Source organism: Triticum dicoccoides, chromosome 4A (assembly GCF_002162155.2).
Source record: "Triticum dicoccoides isolate Atlit2015 ecotype Zavitan chromosome 4A, WEW_v2.0, whole genome shotgun sequence".
In the NCBI taxonomy this organism is placed as follows: domain Eukaryota; kingdom Viridiplantae; phylum Streptophyta; class Magnoliopsida; order Poales; family Poaceae; genus Triticum; species Triticum dicoccoides.
In genome coordinates, this window is record NC_041386.1 from 563114887 (window position 1) to 563131610 (window position 16724).

Sequence of the window (16724 nt, forward strand, 5' to 3'; positions counted from 1 at the left end):
GAGTGGTGGGGAAGCAAGCCGTCCTCTGCGCTGAAACATATACCTCTGGGGCTCCCGGCAGTCCGATGAGCGGGCTTCCGGACATCGGGAAGACAAAGAGATCTATCGTGGCCGGCTGTAGAATAGTGTCGTGTGAGTGGAGCTCCGTGCGACCGTATGTGCACATAGTTTTATCTTTTTAGTTAAAATATATCGGAAATATAAACATTTTTGTCCGGTTTGTATGAAATCATGCATGTTTATATGAAATCCGGTCGTGTTTACATGAAGTTCATCCGGTTTCTTGAAAAAGAGTATGAAATGTATGCGGCTACGGTTGAATAGCGGCCTTCTGTATCCATGTCCACGGACAGATGTTGGAAAAAATTTATGGATTGCCCTTGGAGATGTCTTAGGCCTAGACAAGGTGATACTATTTGTCCCATCAAGAATTCTAAAACCTAGCACTGGCACCGAATAATCGCGAGTGGACATACCATCACGCGCGGTCGGTATCCACGCCGCACGCTACCGCACGATTCGTGCTAATTAAATACACTTTCGTTGTATAATGATCTCCCATTTGCGTATAGCAAACGGTATAGACGTGTATTCCCAGCTGACACATGCAGCCGTGCCCCGCGACGCAACACACGCATTGAACTCTGCTCGTGGCCAGCATCTTAGCCCCAACGGCCACCCGCGAGGTAGCACACAATGTGGACTGGGTTCTGGCATGACAGCATGTCAGTTTTTAAACGATGGGACTAGCAGAAACTTTTTCAGCCTGGCTCCATTCGTTTATTGTAAATGGCTGACACGACGTGAAGGCACCCATCATCTTTCAAATGCAACATGCAGACCATTCTTTATCCACCCCGCAACTCTAATTCTCGCGACTTTGTTCATCTGCATAGCTAGCTGAACCCAACCATGAAGATATGTAGCTTCTTTTGAAAAAAAACATAGAGATAGAATAGTTCACTGATCCCTCCAACACCAATATTGTGAATGGCTGTCGGGAAAGCTTGATGCCATTGCGACCTAGCTTGTCCTGTTGGTTCTTCCAAGTGGTAGGTTGACCGTGGGTCTACACTGCAGTCTTGCATGTGAGGAGCGAGATACCAACTAACGAGCAGAAATTGCACGTAGTGACAAATTCTTGCATGCACTTGCCATGCAGAAGATAACGATGTGCAGCTAACAAGGATCAGGATTTCCAGAAAGTGCCATGGTTTCCTTTATTATTATTCTCCAAATGGATTTTTTTAAACGGGAATAAATATCCTACTACCAACAGCCATTTAATTGATCACAAAGGAAAATTAATAACGGCCTGCACCCCCATCAATCCACCCATGACTGTCCTGCAGCCCATCAGGACACCCAGGAAGTATTAATTGCTGCATTTGTGTGGAGAAAACAAGTTTATAATCGAAACAAAACATAAGCGTCAATGAGACTTGCGCAGGGTAGCTAAGCAAACGCATAAGCCACACAGTACTCACTACTCATAATGTTCCAGGAAGCACAAGATGAAGAAGGATCAAGCGGTAACCAAATAAACAAAAGAAGCAGAATAGGGCACAGCTTGATCAAATAAACAAAAGAAGGATCAGGTAGAGTCTCGATAGGCTAACCTGTTAACATCTGTTTCCGCTGGAGCTATCTCCTCTTGTTATACGGACACAAAATGAGCTTAGGCAAAACAAACCACAGCAAAAACGACAGGCTCACACTTATTAAGTGCCATTCAAGACGTACAACAGGTGAGTCAGACACGTTTAAATGCCAACCAGTGCCTAGACCACCAGTCCATTTAAGATGCCTATCACATACGCGTATTCATCAAATTAACTCATTGTATCATTTCGGTATTTATTAATTCGCTATATTAAGTGCTAATCTCGCAGCATGTATGGACTACCCAGATTTCATCCTCGTGTAGCACCATGTCCCAAAAATCCACGTCTGCACTGGCACTTGCTATATAATGTTGTATGGTATCCAGAAAATTGCAGGAATATATCCGTACTTACGAAATACTCCCTCCGTCCCAAAAAACACCTGCTAATTGCTTTACATTTTCTTTAAAATGAAGCGTCTTATGTCGTCGACAGTTCAAAGGTTCTGAAAGACTATTCACCACTAGAAATATGCACTATGTTTGTCTGTTCCTAAATTAGGAGTGAAAAATTATATAAAATATGTTTTATTTTTTACGAATGAAAACTAGGGTATGTTTGGTTCTAGGCCTAGCAATGCCACACTTTGTCATATAATGTTGTCAAACTTGCAGTTCTTCAAAATGAGAGCTACAAGTTGACAAGCCTAAGAGAACCTTGCCACATTTTTTAAGTGTATGTGATGTGGGATCTTAGTGTGGCTTGAACTAAACACCCATCTAAGTTGATTAAACTTGCCTAACCTTAGGTGTAGCAACCTTAGGCAAACTTAGTTTCAAACCAAACAGCCCCAAAATATATGTTTTTTTGCAGTTAAAAAACTAATATACTCCCTACGTCCCAAAATAAGTCTCAGCTTTATATTAACTCGATGAATCATGAGTGGACATGCAGCCACGCGAGGTCGGTATCCACACCGCTTGTTCCCACGTGATTCGTGCGATGGAGCCGGTATAACGTTTTCCGTCTCCCGTATATCAAGTGGTATGTCCCGTGTATTACATCTGACAGCTCTGCCCACAAGGCAGGCTCAAGCATTGAAGTGAGGCGCGCATTCATGACTTGTCAGTCCCAACGTCTAGCTGCACCACATACCCACGGTTTCGCTAAACTTCTGGCTTGCTTGTTACTCCTGCCATTCTTCTATGTGCTCCTTCTCCATTCTTCTCAGTCTCGCTGTAATTCACAAGCTTGTGTTCATCCACGTTCCAGCGTAGCTCTACACCACCTGCATCACACACACACCTCAAACCTGTTGCCTCCGCTCCTTCTCATTCATTGCCTCGAATGCAACATAGGCCACGTGATCTAGTCTGTCCCAGGGAGGCATTTCTAAGAGTGCGATTGGCATGGAGTAAACTTTTCCAATATCTTTTCCATCCATCTTCTAGCTAATATTTTCTTTTTGTTTGCAGATTGTAGCACGGAGGATGTTGTTTCTAAATATGGGAGAACAAGTACATACAGTACTTCCCACGCATCGGTCCATCGCCACGCCTCACTTCTTGAAGAGAATCAAACATGGCTGTTGGCTGAAGCACATTTTCATCCTGGGGTTCGTGAACCTGCTGGCCATGCATGGCCATGATCTTCATGCACAAACTCTGAAAAGCTTATCTCCGCTCTGCGAAGGGGCTGCTCTAGTTTCATATATATTCCATTTTTTTGGTGTGCTTTGCACTGCATGTAGCTGCTAGAACGTGCTACATGCTCACCCGGGATAGCAGGCTAGCCTATCAATAATTATATCTGCATGCAGCATTATGGCAAGTCGTAATGAAGATTACCCGAACTTTAATCATGAGATACCCTACAAAACAAATGAAAGCACACCAAGGAGCAGGGCCGGCATTAATATAACGCGCTACCGTGTGCACCACACCCACCCAACGTCAATCAATCAGGCTGGTCATAGTGGGGAGTAACTTATACTAGTGTCATGCATATGACACTAGTCTAAGTTACTATCTCCATAGTGCAAAGTAACATGGTAATAGTGTCATAGATGACTTCATTTATTAGTTTATAGACTCATTCTTTCTCGGAAAGCGCTATGTTACAGTAACATATTATGTTACTCTAAACATCTCTCTCCTTATTAAATATATGCCACAGAAGCAAAAAATTCTTGAAGTGCGCTATGTTACTACCTAAGGTACTCCCACTATGAGGCTAGTCATAGTGGGAGTAACTTAGGTAGTAACATAGCGCATCTCGAGAATTTTTTGCTTATGTGGCAAGTAGTTAATGAGAAGTAGTAACATAATATGTTACTGTAACATAGCGCTTTCCAAGACAATATGAGTCTACAAGCTATTAAATGAGGCCATATATGACACTAGTACTATGTTACTTTGCACTATGAAGATAGTAACTTAGGCTAGTGTCATGCATATGACACTAGTTTAAGTTACTCCCCATTATAACCAGCCTGACTAGCCTCAGGACTGGACAGCCGACATGCATTTAACTCCATAGCGAGGCAAATTAAGAGACCCATCAATTCCACCCAGCTCCCCTGCAGCCCATCATGGCTCTCAGCAAATCCTATTACTAGTACTACTACTAGTGTTGTTTCCAGTGTGATTACCCTTTCAACTTGTTCTCTCGTCTGGCGTCGCTGCTCTCCTTTTCCATGAAATCAGCAAGCAATGAAAAACTTCTAAAATCCAACTAGTTGTGCAAAGAAAAAAAAAGGGATACGACAACCAAATCTTAGCTCCCAACCCATCCAACTTTATCATCAATGGCTACGTATCTATTTTCTATCCACTCATGCTTTTCTCGTCTGAATCCACAAGGTCTGTTCCTTGGCCAACATCAACCTAATCCAACAAATCTGCAAATTTGTTGATGGTGGGCACATTCTCTCATAGGCAAAGACCCGTTGAACTCCGTTTCTGTAGAAGCATCTCTTCTTCCTTTGTTTCTCCACATGACAGGGCTTGGAGAAGATCTACAGTACGAGCCACCAGCGAGCGTGTGTGCTTAATGATGTCTACCCAACGTCAAGAGCAGTTATGCCATCGCCTCCACTATGACGTGGGCTGCTCATAAACAAGCATGTATTCCTACGAACATAAATGCCTTCTGGCTCACTAGCGGGGCGTATAGCATGATGTATTCACGAGCAATGGTGATTAACGTGTCAGGTATTATGAATGGGGCTATAATAAGTAGCAATTGTGATGTGCGCGCAGACGCATAGGATTACGGCATCGCATGGCCGCATGTCCCAAAAATTCGCGTCCATATTAACTCTAGTACAAAGTTGTACTAAGGTTGAGACACTTATTTTAAAACGAAGGGACTATGCTACAAGGTATAACAAAGAAAAAGATGAAGGAGGGCTGATGTGGTCTTGATTTTTTTCTTGACTCAATGTACATATCTACGTACACCTCTATTAACTAAGTGGAAAAATCTACAGACACATGCTGACTTCATTGCAATAATTGCTAAATCTGAATTTTCAAGATGATTTATCTCACAAACTGTTAATCTGATTAGTCTTCACCGGTGAGTTCGACTCGACATGGGCTTCAAATAAGATCTCATGTTGTCATGTTTCAACAAATTTTATTCGCCGTCGCTAGTTGCTAGGTTATGTCATCATGGTTGCCATGTTATCCGTAAACCGTTGCCATAATTAGTGTGTATGGTTACCAGGTAATAGTTTTGCATTTAAGAAAAAGTAATAGTTTTGGACATTGCAACTATAATCCTAACTAGAATGTCTCAATGCATTGTAGCGTTTCAATAGAGTAAACTTATACTTTTATTAATGTACATTTTTAGATTCAACTATGTAAACTGAAGTATTTAAAACTATATGCATACTTTTTAAAGTACTTCTACATCTATTTATAATACCACATGTACTTATGACCTGATGGAGTAATACAATATGGTTGCTTTAAATAGAATGTTACTTCACAACCAAGGTGAGGAATGGGCAGAAAGCAGGAGCAGCAGCAGTTCTTCTTGTTGATCAAATAATTCAAACATTATTTACAACAGACAAATCAGAAAGCAGACAGGCAACAAATGATTTACAGGATATCACCATTCCTTCAGCACTTATAACCAGAAGCCTTGGGAACAATCTCAAGAAAGCAATTGATAATGGCGATTTGGTTAATGTAAACTTCAACTGGGGGAAGTCCCGATTGTACCCTGATGAGCGTGCTGAGTATGAACTCTGGACAAACAGTAATGATGAATGTGGTCCAAAATGCGATAGCCAGGTTGATTTCCTGAAGAGATTTAAAGGTGTAGCCCAGACACTTGAGAAAAGGGCTACACACAGTTCACTCCTCATTACATTACTTGGCATTGCCCAGAGAGTTACCAAAATAGCATAAGGTGCAGGTCCCAATGTATCAACTATGGGAGATATTGTGCACCAGACCCGGAACAAGATAGGTATGATGAGAGCGATGTAGTGGTTCAGAAATTACATCAACTTTGTGTGTTCAAAGTTGCAAAGAGGACTGGGAAGCCTTGGTTATGGTGGGACTATGTGACTCATTTTGCTATTAGGTGCTCAGTGAAGGAAATGAACTACAGTAGAAGATGTGCTGACAGAGTAATCGAATCACTTGGTATGGTAATGTTGCACCAGCTGCTCTATGTTTGAAACTGAAGTGGTGGTGAATGTGTATGTATTTTGCAGGCCTTAATCAAAAAGAGGTTGACATATGTGTTGGTGATCCTTCCGCGGACGAGGAAAATCCTGCACTAAAAGCTGAACAAGACACACAGGTTACTAGTTGAGCACTATCTTAGTTTTTGCCTTTAGCAAGTTAGTCCTCTGAAATGCAGAAGCATCTTATATTTTGCACAGATTGGCAAGGGTTCTCATAGTGATATTACTATGTTACCAACACTTGTAATCAACAATAGACAATACAGAAGTCGGTGTTTGTCCCTCCAATTTAAAAAATGGAATAGCTACATGAGGTGTGGTGACTGGTGAGCCTTAACTGCTTACTGAATCTTTATTTCCCAGGGAAACTTGAAAAAGGAACAGTTCTTAGAGCTCCCTGCACCAGCTTCCAAGAAAATAATAAACCATCTGTTTGCTCAAATGAAGGTTTGATTTGTTGGTTCCCATGACTTTTCATAGTTGTCTATATTTACCATGAATAATGGAGAAATATAAAACATTAACTAAAAGGGGCAGTATGTAAGCAGTAGTGTTATGGACCAGCAGCCCATGGGGCTAGGATGGTCATCAGTCATCACACACATATGTCTCTTTTCTGCTAAGTTCCCAAATCGTACCCTACTAACTCCATGCATTATGGCATGAATAGTACCTCCTCCGTTCCCTAATATAAGACCTTTTAGCTATTTCAAAATATTGACTACATACATACTAAAATGAGTGAACATATACTAAAATGTGCCTAGATACATATGAATCAAGAAAAATCTAAAAGGTCTTATATTAGAGAACAGAGGGACTAGTAGAGACCAGGGTTGTGAAAAAACTCCTACAATGCATTGTGTACGATAGCAGCCTACGATGGACTACTATAATGTTGTAGACACTACACAAATATATGTACAATGGTATAGAAGGCAACAAGCTTATAGACGTAGAATAGTAGGTAATATATTTCTAACCTACACCATATCATCCAAAATTCTATACGACGCCTCTTATAAACTACTGATGTAAGCTTATTGTAAATTGTCTAACGATCAAGAAGAAGACATACAAACCAATCAATGCTTGGACAACAATGGCGGTTGTTGGCAAGATATGGTTGCTAACGTGACTGCGTGCAAGGTACATGTTCTACTGTTCTATTTTCTCCAGATTACGTTACTTCATGTGCTAAATATTTGTTCTCTGTAGCTTCATGTATGCTGTTTTGTGCACATGTAGGACACCTCCACTGGAACAGTTTGTGAATGTCCAGTTTTGCAAGGTGTGAAGTACATTGGTGATGGTTACAACGACTGCGAAGGTACACTAATAATTTTCTATATTTATCTTTTGATAGCTTTTGTTTGTTCTTTTGAAGTAATGTGCAGAAGATACTCATTTCTCTGTGGCAAACATAGGTACCTAGACAATCTGCCCATCTTCCTGTCCATAGTTCCTTTTATAGAAAAGAACAGGGGAAACACGCAGTTAAGTTAATGGGGCATACCCTTTTGTATCAAACGGTAGTACACTAGTACTAGAGGTATTACAGTGATGGAGTTGACACACAATAGCACTAACAGGCTTTGTAGAACAATTTTGATTGGTCACAACATAGAAAATCCTGAGGTTAAGTATTAGTGCAAAGCTTCAGCTTTTAAATATTGTGCAGTGCTATCTTTGGTCATCTTTTCCTACTCTGCTTAACCATTTCTACTCTTCTTTAATGTGCAGCTCCCATGTATCAAGATTGGCAGCCGATCAAGATCCGTAATACCCATACATATTCTTCTTATTTAGTAAGTATTTTTCATCACCTTTCTTATGGTACCATGGTTCTCAAATGGATGAATGCAAATAGCCATTTCAATTGAACTATATAAGAGGATTTATTAGATCATTTGTATCTAGTTGTTCGAGGGCAGGCCTGGCGCAGTGGTGAAGTCCTCCCCACTTGTGCCAAGAGGTCCGGGGCTCGAATCAGCCTCTCTGCATTGCACTTTGCAGGGGTAAGACTAGGTTCCTATAATCCCTCCCCAGACCCCACCTTGTGTGGGAGCTTCTATGCACTGGGTCTGTCCTTTTATTTGTATCTAGTTGTTCGATCGAATGAGAAATTCTCCAAAGTGCCTTTTGAGTTTGTAATATCTCAAGTATCAGAACCTTGATAATGATTGGAAACTATATCTGTTTATATTCTATACCTAAGAACCAGCTTGGTAACGGAAAAAGAAAGCTTTAACTTGCTAGCCCAAAACTAATGCACACAAATACTAAGGCATATAGAAGGTTACTGACATAGTATTATTTTTCTGTGGATCCAGACAGAGGTTGTCCATAAGGCCATTTACAACCTCTTTTCAGATACATGCATAGACATTCGATAACAACCATTGGTGTACTTTAATGTTATATGTACAACTGATTAATCATGTTAATGTTCTTTTGTCGGGAATATTTGCGGCACATAAGGTGTTCTAATAGGATCTGCAAGGTATTGTGGTGATGTGTGATATTTTTCAGATTGATACAACATGTACGTTTGACAGTTATGTAAAGAACATGGCATGAAGGTGGTTTCTGTCACAAGTTTGGTGCTTGCTCTTGGTATTATGTAATGTCATAATCTATAGCCTTATATGTTTGTCTCTGGTGTTATAAAATATTAGATTAGCCCAAACTATAATGCTACGCCCTTTTTCCTCCTTGATCATGGAGAGACATAGCTTTTTTTTGAAAAGGGGGACTCCCCGGCCTCTGCATCAGGAGTGATGCATACAGCCATCTTATTAATGAAGCAACAAAAAGTGCGTACAAAGTTCCATAGTCTCTAACTGAAAACAATAAAAAGCAGCCCACACAGAGCGCAGAAGGCTAGAAACACTAACTAGCCAATAAAGGAGCCACAACCGGCTGGCTATATAGATAGGAAAACTAATTGCCTATCCTATTACATGACCGCCATCCAAAGCGGTTGAAGATATCCCGAGCAACCATCTCCCACTGGGTAGACCCAATAACCAAATGCTCCCTGGCCTCCATCGGAGTGAGTAATGACCATGAACGGATCAGCGCCGTAGCTCGGAAGATAACCTGCAAAAAATGAATTCGTGATGATCTGTTAAAAACCAAATCATTTCTGCACAGCCAGATGGTCCATATTAAAGCGCAGACTCCAACCCGAATATGTCTTGCTATTGTAGAGTCAAACCCATATAGCCAATTCCCAAATAAAGCATTAACAGTATTCGGTGGAGTTATATTAAAAGCAATGTGGACCGTCTGCCAAAGAACCTTGGCCAGCGGGCAATCAAAAAAGAGATGTTTAATTGTCTCATCTCGATCACAGAAACTACACCTAGTAGGTCCTGTCCAATTACGCTTTATTAAGTTGTCCTTTGTTAGAATAACTTGTTTATGAACAAACCACATAAACACTTTTATTTTCAAAGGTACTTTGACATCCCAGACACTCTTGGAAGTTGGAATGGAGCTTGTATTAATAACATTAGTATACATTGACCTGACTGTAAATACCCCAGACGTAGTCAACTTCCAGCGTAATTTATCCGGTTGGTCAGAAAGTTGAACCTCCATTAGTCTCCTAACTAACTGGAGCCAAACCTCCCAACGATTGCCCGCTAATGACCGTCTAAACTGAATATTAAGGGGGATAGATTGAAATACCGTTGCCACGAGCACCTCACGTCGTTGAGCAATACGATATAAAGACGGATACTGAATGGTCAGGGGTGAGTCGCCCAGCCAAGCGTCCTCCCAGAAACGTGTAGTGGCCCCATTGCCAATGACAACTTTTGTCCTATTGAACATTAATTGCTTGACTTTCATGAGCCCTTTCCAGAAAGGCGAATCCATCGGCCTAACTGTTACTTGGGACAAAGTCCTAGTCTGGAGATACTTGCTGCGAATGATTTGCGCCCACATAGCTTCCGAACCGCTAGCGAGCTTCCACAACCACTTACTAAGAAGGCATCGGTTCTTAACCTCAAGATTCTCAATGCCAAGCCCGCCTTGGTCTTTGGGTCGACAGATGATATCCCACTTAGCAAGCCGGTATTTTCTTTTAAGCTCATCACCCTGCCAAAAGAAGCGTGATCGATAGAAGTCCAGTCTTTTCCTCACTCCCACTGGAACCTCAAAGAACGATAAGAGGAACATAGGCATACTCATGAGTACCGAGTTTATCAAAACTAACCGGCCTCCATATGACATGAGCTTACCCTTCCAGCAGCTCAGTTTCTTTTCAAATCGATCCTCGATACACTTCCACTCTCTGTTTGTTAGCCTACGATGATGAATCGGAATGCCAAGGTAGGAAAAGGGCAGACTTCCCAACTCGCACCCAAACAGTTGCCTATAAGAGTCATGTTCGTCTTGAGCCCTACCAAAGCAGAACAATTCGCTCTTATGAAAATTAATCTTTAACCCCGATAATTGTTCAAAGAGGCATAACAACAACTTCATATTTCTCGCCTTGGCCAAATCATGCTCCATGAAGATGATTGTATCATCACGTATTGAAGAATGGATACACCTCCATCTACCAGATGAGGTACTAAACCACCCACTTGACCATGATCTTTAGCCCTTCCGATCAATATTGCTAACATATCCACCACGATGTTAAACAAAACGGGGGACATTGGGTCGCCTTGCCTGAGGCCCTTATGAGTCTGGAAGTAATGACCGATATCGTCATTGACTTTAATACCCACACTCCCTTTTTGCGTAAAAGATTCAACCTGATGGCGCCAAGCCTCATCAAAACCTTTCATACGCAATGCCTGTTGAAGGAACGGCCACTTGACCTTATCATACGCCTTCTCAAAATCCACCTTAAAAATTACCCCATCTAATTTTTTAGAGTGAATTTCATGGAGCGTTTCATGAAGGACAACTACTCCTTCGAGGATGTTTCTGTCCCGCATGAAAGCAGTTTGGGATTGCTGTACCACAGAAAGCGCAATCTGTGAGAGCCTGTTTGTCCCGACCTTGGTGAAGATTTTGAAACTAACATTGAGAAGGCAAATTGGCCTGAATTGCTCAATTCGCACAGCCTCCGTTTTCTTAGGAAGCAATGTGATAGTTCCAAAATTCAACTGAAATAATTGAAGCTGTCCAGAGAAAAGATCATGAAACATAGGTAACAGATCCCCCTTAATAATCTGCCAACACCTTTTATAAAACTCCGCCGGAAACCCATCCGGACCGGGAGCCTTGTTGTTTTCCATTTGTGCAATAGCATCAAACACTTCCTTCTCCGTAAATGGGGCTAGCAAGATATCATTTTCGACAGCCGACAGTTGAGGTAAAACAAAAGAGACATAGCTACTTGGGATGCAAAATATTTATGAGTTGCCGCTTTACCATGTTCCTAAGACAGGCAAAACACAAGGATCTCATGCCATAACAAATTGGCAGAATTGGCCCCTAGACACCATTAAAACTTGGCTTTTGCCACAGGACACTGAAAAAACATGGATTTGCCTAAATCCATTACAGTTTGATGGTTCTTTCCCACAAGACAGCCAGCCTTTATAATATTCAGATTCCATCAAACTGACGATGATTTGTGCAAATTATCCCCATGCCCATCAGGATTCATACTAAATCGGCCAAGTGCCAAACGAACTCGCAGCCTTACTCTTCACTCACAGGGATAGCACGAATTGGGACGATTTGAACGTTGATGCTGGTACAGAGATTAAGCTGGGATCTAACTACAAGTTGTGTATGACTTAACGGGATAAAGAGAGTCACAGCTATGAAGAGGTTACTTCTCACCAGAATTTGCTTTGTGCAATTGACATGTACTGGGAGACAAGAAAGCTCCCACTGCAAGTGTGTGTACTTTATTTACTAGACTGTAGGCACCAGTGCTTATACATATACAAGGAAACAAGCTTGACTTGTAAAGTTGTACTCAGCGCTAAACATCATATATGCATAATTTTCAAGTAGTTAAAAATGAAGAGGAAAGGGAAATATACTTCACATCCTTTTTCATATCAATGATCTTACTAGAGCTGGGTTCAGGCATTTGAATTTAAGGCTAAAAAGACACACACGTGGTTCTGAAGAAGAAAATTGGGGTAGAAATGTCACTGACTGGAAAACAGTGGTCACCAAGGAATTTCTTGGCCATCCCAAGCGAAGAACTTCCCATTGTCGGTCTTCTTGGCATTGTCGATGATGGACAGGAGCTTCTGTACGGAGAACTCCCTCGTGAAGAGCTTACCCTTGGCCACATTTCTCTGGAATGGCCGTGAGAGATCGGTGTCGACTGTTACTGAAATTGTCAGGCTTGATGTCCCTGAAAAAATGTACTAAAGAGTTAGCTGCAAGTTGCAGTTACTATACAGTTAAATGGTGTTAATCTATTACCTATGAATATAGTTATGCTTGTGAATGGATTCAATTGCTAGTATTGTCTCTGCAACATAAAATGAAGACTCGTCCTCTGTAAGTGTATCCTTGCGCATGAGCAGAGTCATCATGTCACCACCAGGAAGGTACTCCATAACGAGGTAAAGAAACTCGTCATCTTGGAATGAGCAGTAGAGCATAACTATATAAGCACTATCAACTTCTGCAAGGAGGTTCCTTTCAGCTCTCACATGCTCAACCTAGAAAGAACACATTAGAAAATAGAACATTTTGCTACACACCCTGATTTAATACTCAAGCAAACGTAAGTACCTGGCCTCTTCGTAACATTTCAGACTTCTTGAGCTTTTTCATTGCATATACATTGGATGTAGCTTTTTCTCTACAAAGTCTCACCTGAGAATATCAGTAGAAAGCAGAGGTAAGCAGTACTAGCAAAGTACAGTGAATAAAGATTTCCTCGAGAAATGAAAAAGAGCCTTTATCACCTCCCCAAAAGCACCTCTCCCAATAATGGTCAGCAATTCAAAATCATCAACACCCATTTTGTGCCTCCTTAGGCGCATGTATTCTGTCTTCTTTTTTTTCTAAATCCTTCAGGATATGGTTTTGCTCCTCTTCAGATACATCAGCATCAGCAAGCTTCTTCTCCAGCATCCAACGCCTACAACATAACGCCTACAACAAAACTATATATTAAGATGCAGTGATGGATGGCACCAAACAAGAAATCAAGAACACACACTCAATGACATGCAAACCAAGCTTAGACACAAAACCAACATAAAGCGGTTTCGCCAGCAGGTCACAAGAGAATAAATGCATACAAGCACAAACTATGGCAATAAGGCCTCTGTGAACAGCCGCCGTACGCTTTACGCTGGAGAATTTTTCTTGCATGCCATCTTCCTTTACCAACTTCGAGCCTAGTTCCCAAAATTGACAGCATCATAACGCATTGCTTTCATCAACTACAATAGCTTGTACAGGCATTGTGTGAAAGAACAATTAAGGCATATATACAGCAACATTTATATTGAATGCTTCATGGTTCAATTAATACATGCAATTATTATAGAACACGTGTGTAAACTTTGTTGTAGAACATACCAACGACAATTAGGTCAATCAGCGTATCAGATTTTGGTCCAAAACAGAAGATGATAAACCATTTACCAACTTCCACCCTATTTTGGTCTAAGTGGCACACCTACCTTACCTACTTCAACCCTATTTTTACTCCACAGCACTACAGCTATGCACACCAACTTCTGCATTGCTATGCAGTGCAGCTTTATCTTGGCTTATCCCAAAATTATAATCATTTTCCCTCCAAAATCCTAGCAATATTATGCTGACATAAAAAAACACATATATATCAAGTTTGGTGACACTAAAACTAATTAAATGCAGGAATTCACCTCCCCGTCCAAAATTAGGCGGCAGCTGTCACATGCCATTCAACACATCCAAAATTAGACATCTGCATCCTAAAGCACCAGGTACATGATAGTACAGCAATGGGAGGACCACACGCAATAGTCAACAGTAGCTACTACTCTGCGAGTTGTAAGGTCGGCATGTCATGCCCATTTGTGGATCAGAGGGGTTGAACTAGGAATTAGGGTTCTAAGATGGATCACAGGAGGAAAACAGTAAACGTGGAGGAATATCCATCTCTATATGATATATATATATATATGTTGTACGTGTTTGTTCAGAGAGATCTCACATTCAGGAATGGTTCATTACAGCCCTGTGCATGGCATCTTATAGCCAGCTATGAAAACGGAATAAAGCTACAGCGCGACAATAGGGAAGTACACAGAGCGAGCCGTTAGATCCTTCTTGGCATCATCCATCGTAGCCGTCCATTGGCTGAACTTCATCTTGTTAACTGAAAAGACAGACTACAGGTGCTGTAGACCTGACACGGCAGCACAATTCCACCATGACGCAGCCAGCTTGGAAGAGACCAGGGCACAGATCACGACAAACAAATCGAGGGCACAGATCACGACAAACGGATCAAGTGTGCAACTACTCAACCAAACAGGGCGTCAATTCGTGGCTACTAATTAATACCTCCGCACCAGAACACCCACAGTTCAAGCCCAACTCACACAAACTGCCAATTCAACACCAGAATCCTAGCCCTCTTGAGCAAGCGATCCACCAGACCATGTGATCCACGGGCACAGGCATACAGCAATATTTATTCTGAATGCTTCCTGGTCCAATTAAGTCTAGTAAATGGACACTGATTTTCCGGCACTTATCACTTATGGTAACCTCATTATTATAGAGCACTTATGTAAACTCTGTTGTAGAGCACACAAGCAACAATTAGGTCAATCGGCACATTAAAGTGCTTCACCATTACCGCTCCCACCCTATTTTGCTCCAAGTGACGCGCCAATTTACTTCATAGAACTACAGCCATGCATGTCAACTTCTGCAATGCCATGCAGTGCGGCGTTATCTTTAGTTACCCAAATTTCCAATCATTTTCCCACCAGAATCCTAGCAATGTTATGCTACAGTCAAGGGAGCACATAAACTAAATGCACAGCCATAGAATTGCAAGAGCACACCTATCGTCCAAAATTAGGCGGCGGCGGTGACATGCCATGCAGCACATCCAAAATTAGACATCTGCATCATAAGCACCAGGCGCATACACTAGTACGGTAACACCGGCACGGCATTCAATAGTCAACAGCAACGGCTAGTCTGCGAGTTGCGAAGTCAGTAGCACAACACCACCATGACACAGCCAGCTTAGAGGAGCCTTGGACACAGATCACGACAAATAAATGGAGCGCGCAACAAATCGACTAAACAGGGCGCCAGTTCGTGGCTACTGATCTGATACTTGTGCAGCAGCAGACCCACGGATCCCAACCCAACTCACACACATCCGCCATTGTGAAGTCAGCATAATTCCACCATGATGCAGCCAGCTTAGAAGAGACCAGGACAGTGATCGTCAGTTCACACCAACAAAGGGAGGGCGCCAATTGGCCGCTACTGATCTGATACCTCCTCACCGGGACACCCAGCCCCAGGGATCAAGCCCAACTCACACACATTGCCAATTCCACACCAGAATGCTAGCCCGCTTGAGCAGGCGATCCACCAGACCAGACCACGTGATCCGCGGGGACAGGGAAGGCAGCGAGCGAGCGAGCGAGCGACTGACCTCTCCTTGCGCTCCTGGAGCGGCCTCATCTGCGCCTTGTAGTGGTTCTCGATGCACTGCTTGGCGGCCTCCACCTTCTGCTTGGTGGCGCTGGACAGCACCGGCTCGTCCTCGTCGTCCCCGGCCATCCCGGCGCCGAGGGGCGACGCGCCCGGCCTGGCCTTGTCCTTCTGCAGCTTCTGGAGCCAGCTCCGGGCGGAGTCCATCGGCGGCGCGGGGGGAGCAAAGCGGCGAGCCGGATCGGGGGATCAGGGTGGCGCGACTAGGCCCGCCATTGTGGGCGCCGATTCGCCTCCGGGTCCGCGCGGGATCTCCTGATCTGGTGGGGTGGTGGTGGGGGGCTAGGGCTGGGTTTGGACCTGTGCGCGCGCGCGGCGGGGGCGGGGGCGGGGGCGAGGGCGAGCGCGAGCAGGAGCACGAGCACGAGCTCCGCGCCGATTCGAATCGGATAGGAAATTTGTCAAGTGGGCGCGCGGTGGAGTTGTTCTATTCCCTTCGATTCGGTGGGGCCACTACCGGAAAACGAGCATACACCGACGGCCAAACCTATGCCTACGGCTGCCGTCGGCCTAGTTTGAGATATGCCGACAGCCCAGTCCTGACCGTCGGCTTACACTAACCGTCGGGTTACGTGGATCTATGCCGACGGCCGCCGTCGGCACAGAACGGCCGTCGACCTAGCCGCAGACATGCCTGCAGCAGCCGTCGGCATAAATCAGCCGTCGGTATAACTGTGGGCCCGACGATCCCGCCCGTGACTAGCGGCTAACGCCGTCAAACCTATGCCGACGGT

General features: G+C 43.1%; 2 pseudogenes; one reads left to right on the forward strand and one right to left on the reverse strand.

Moving 5' to 3' along the window:
- LOC119283656 overlaps positions 1 to 7747 on the forward strand; it is a 9877-nt pseudogene extending 2130 nt beyond the window's left edge.
- A 4829-nt stretch (positions 7748 to 12576) lies between these two features.
- On the reverse strand, positions 12577 to 16146 carry LOC119283657 (annotated as a pseudogene).
- Positions 16147 to 16724: the final 578 nt, after the last annotated feature.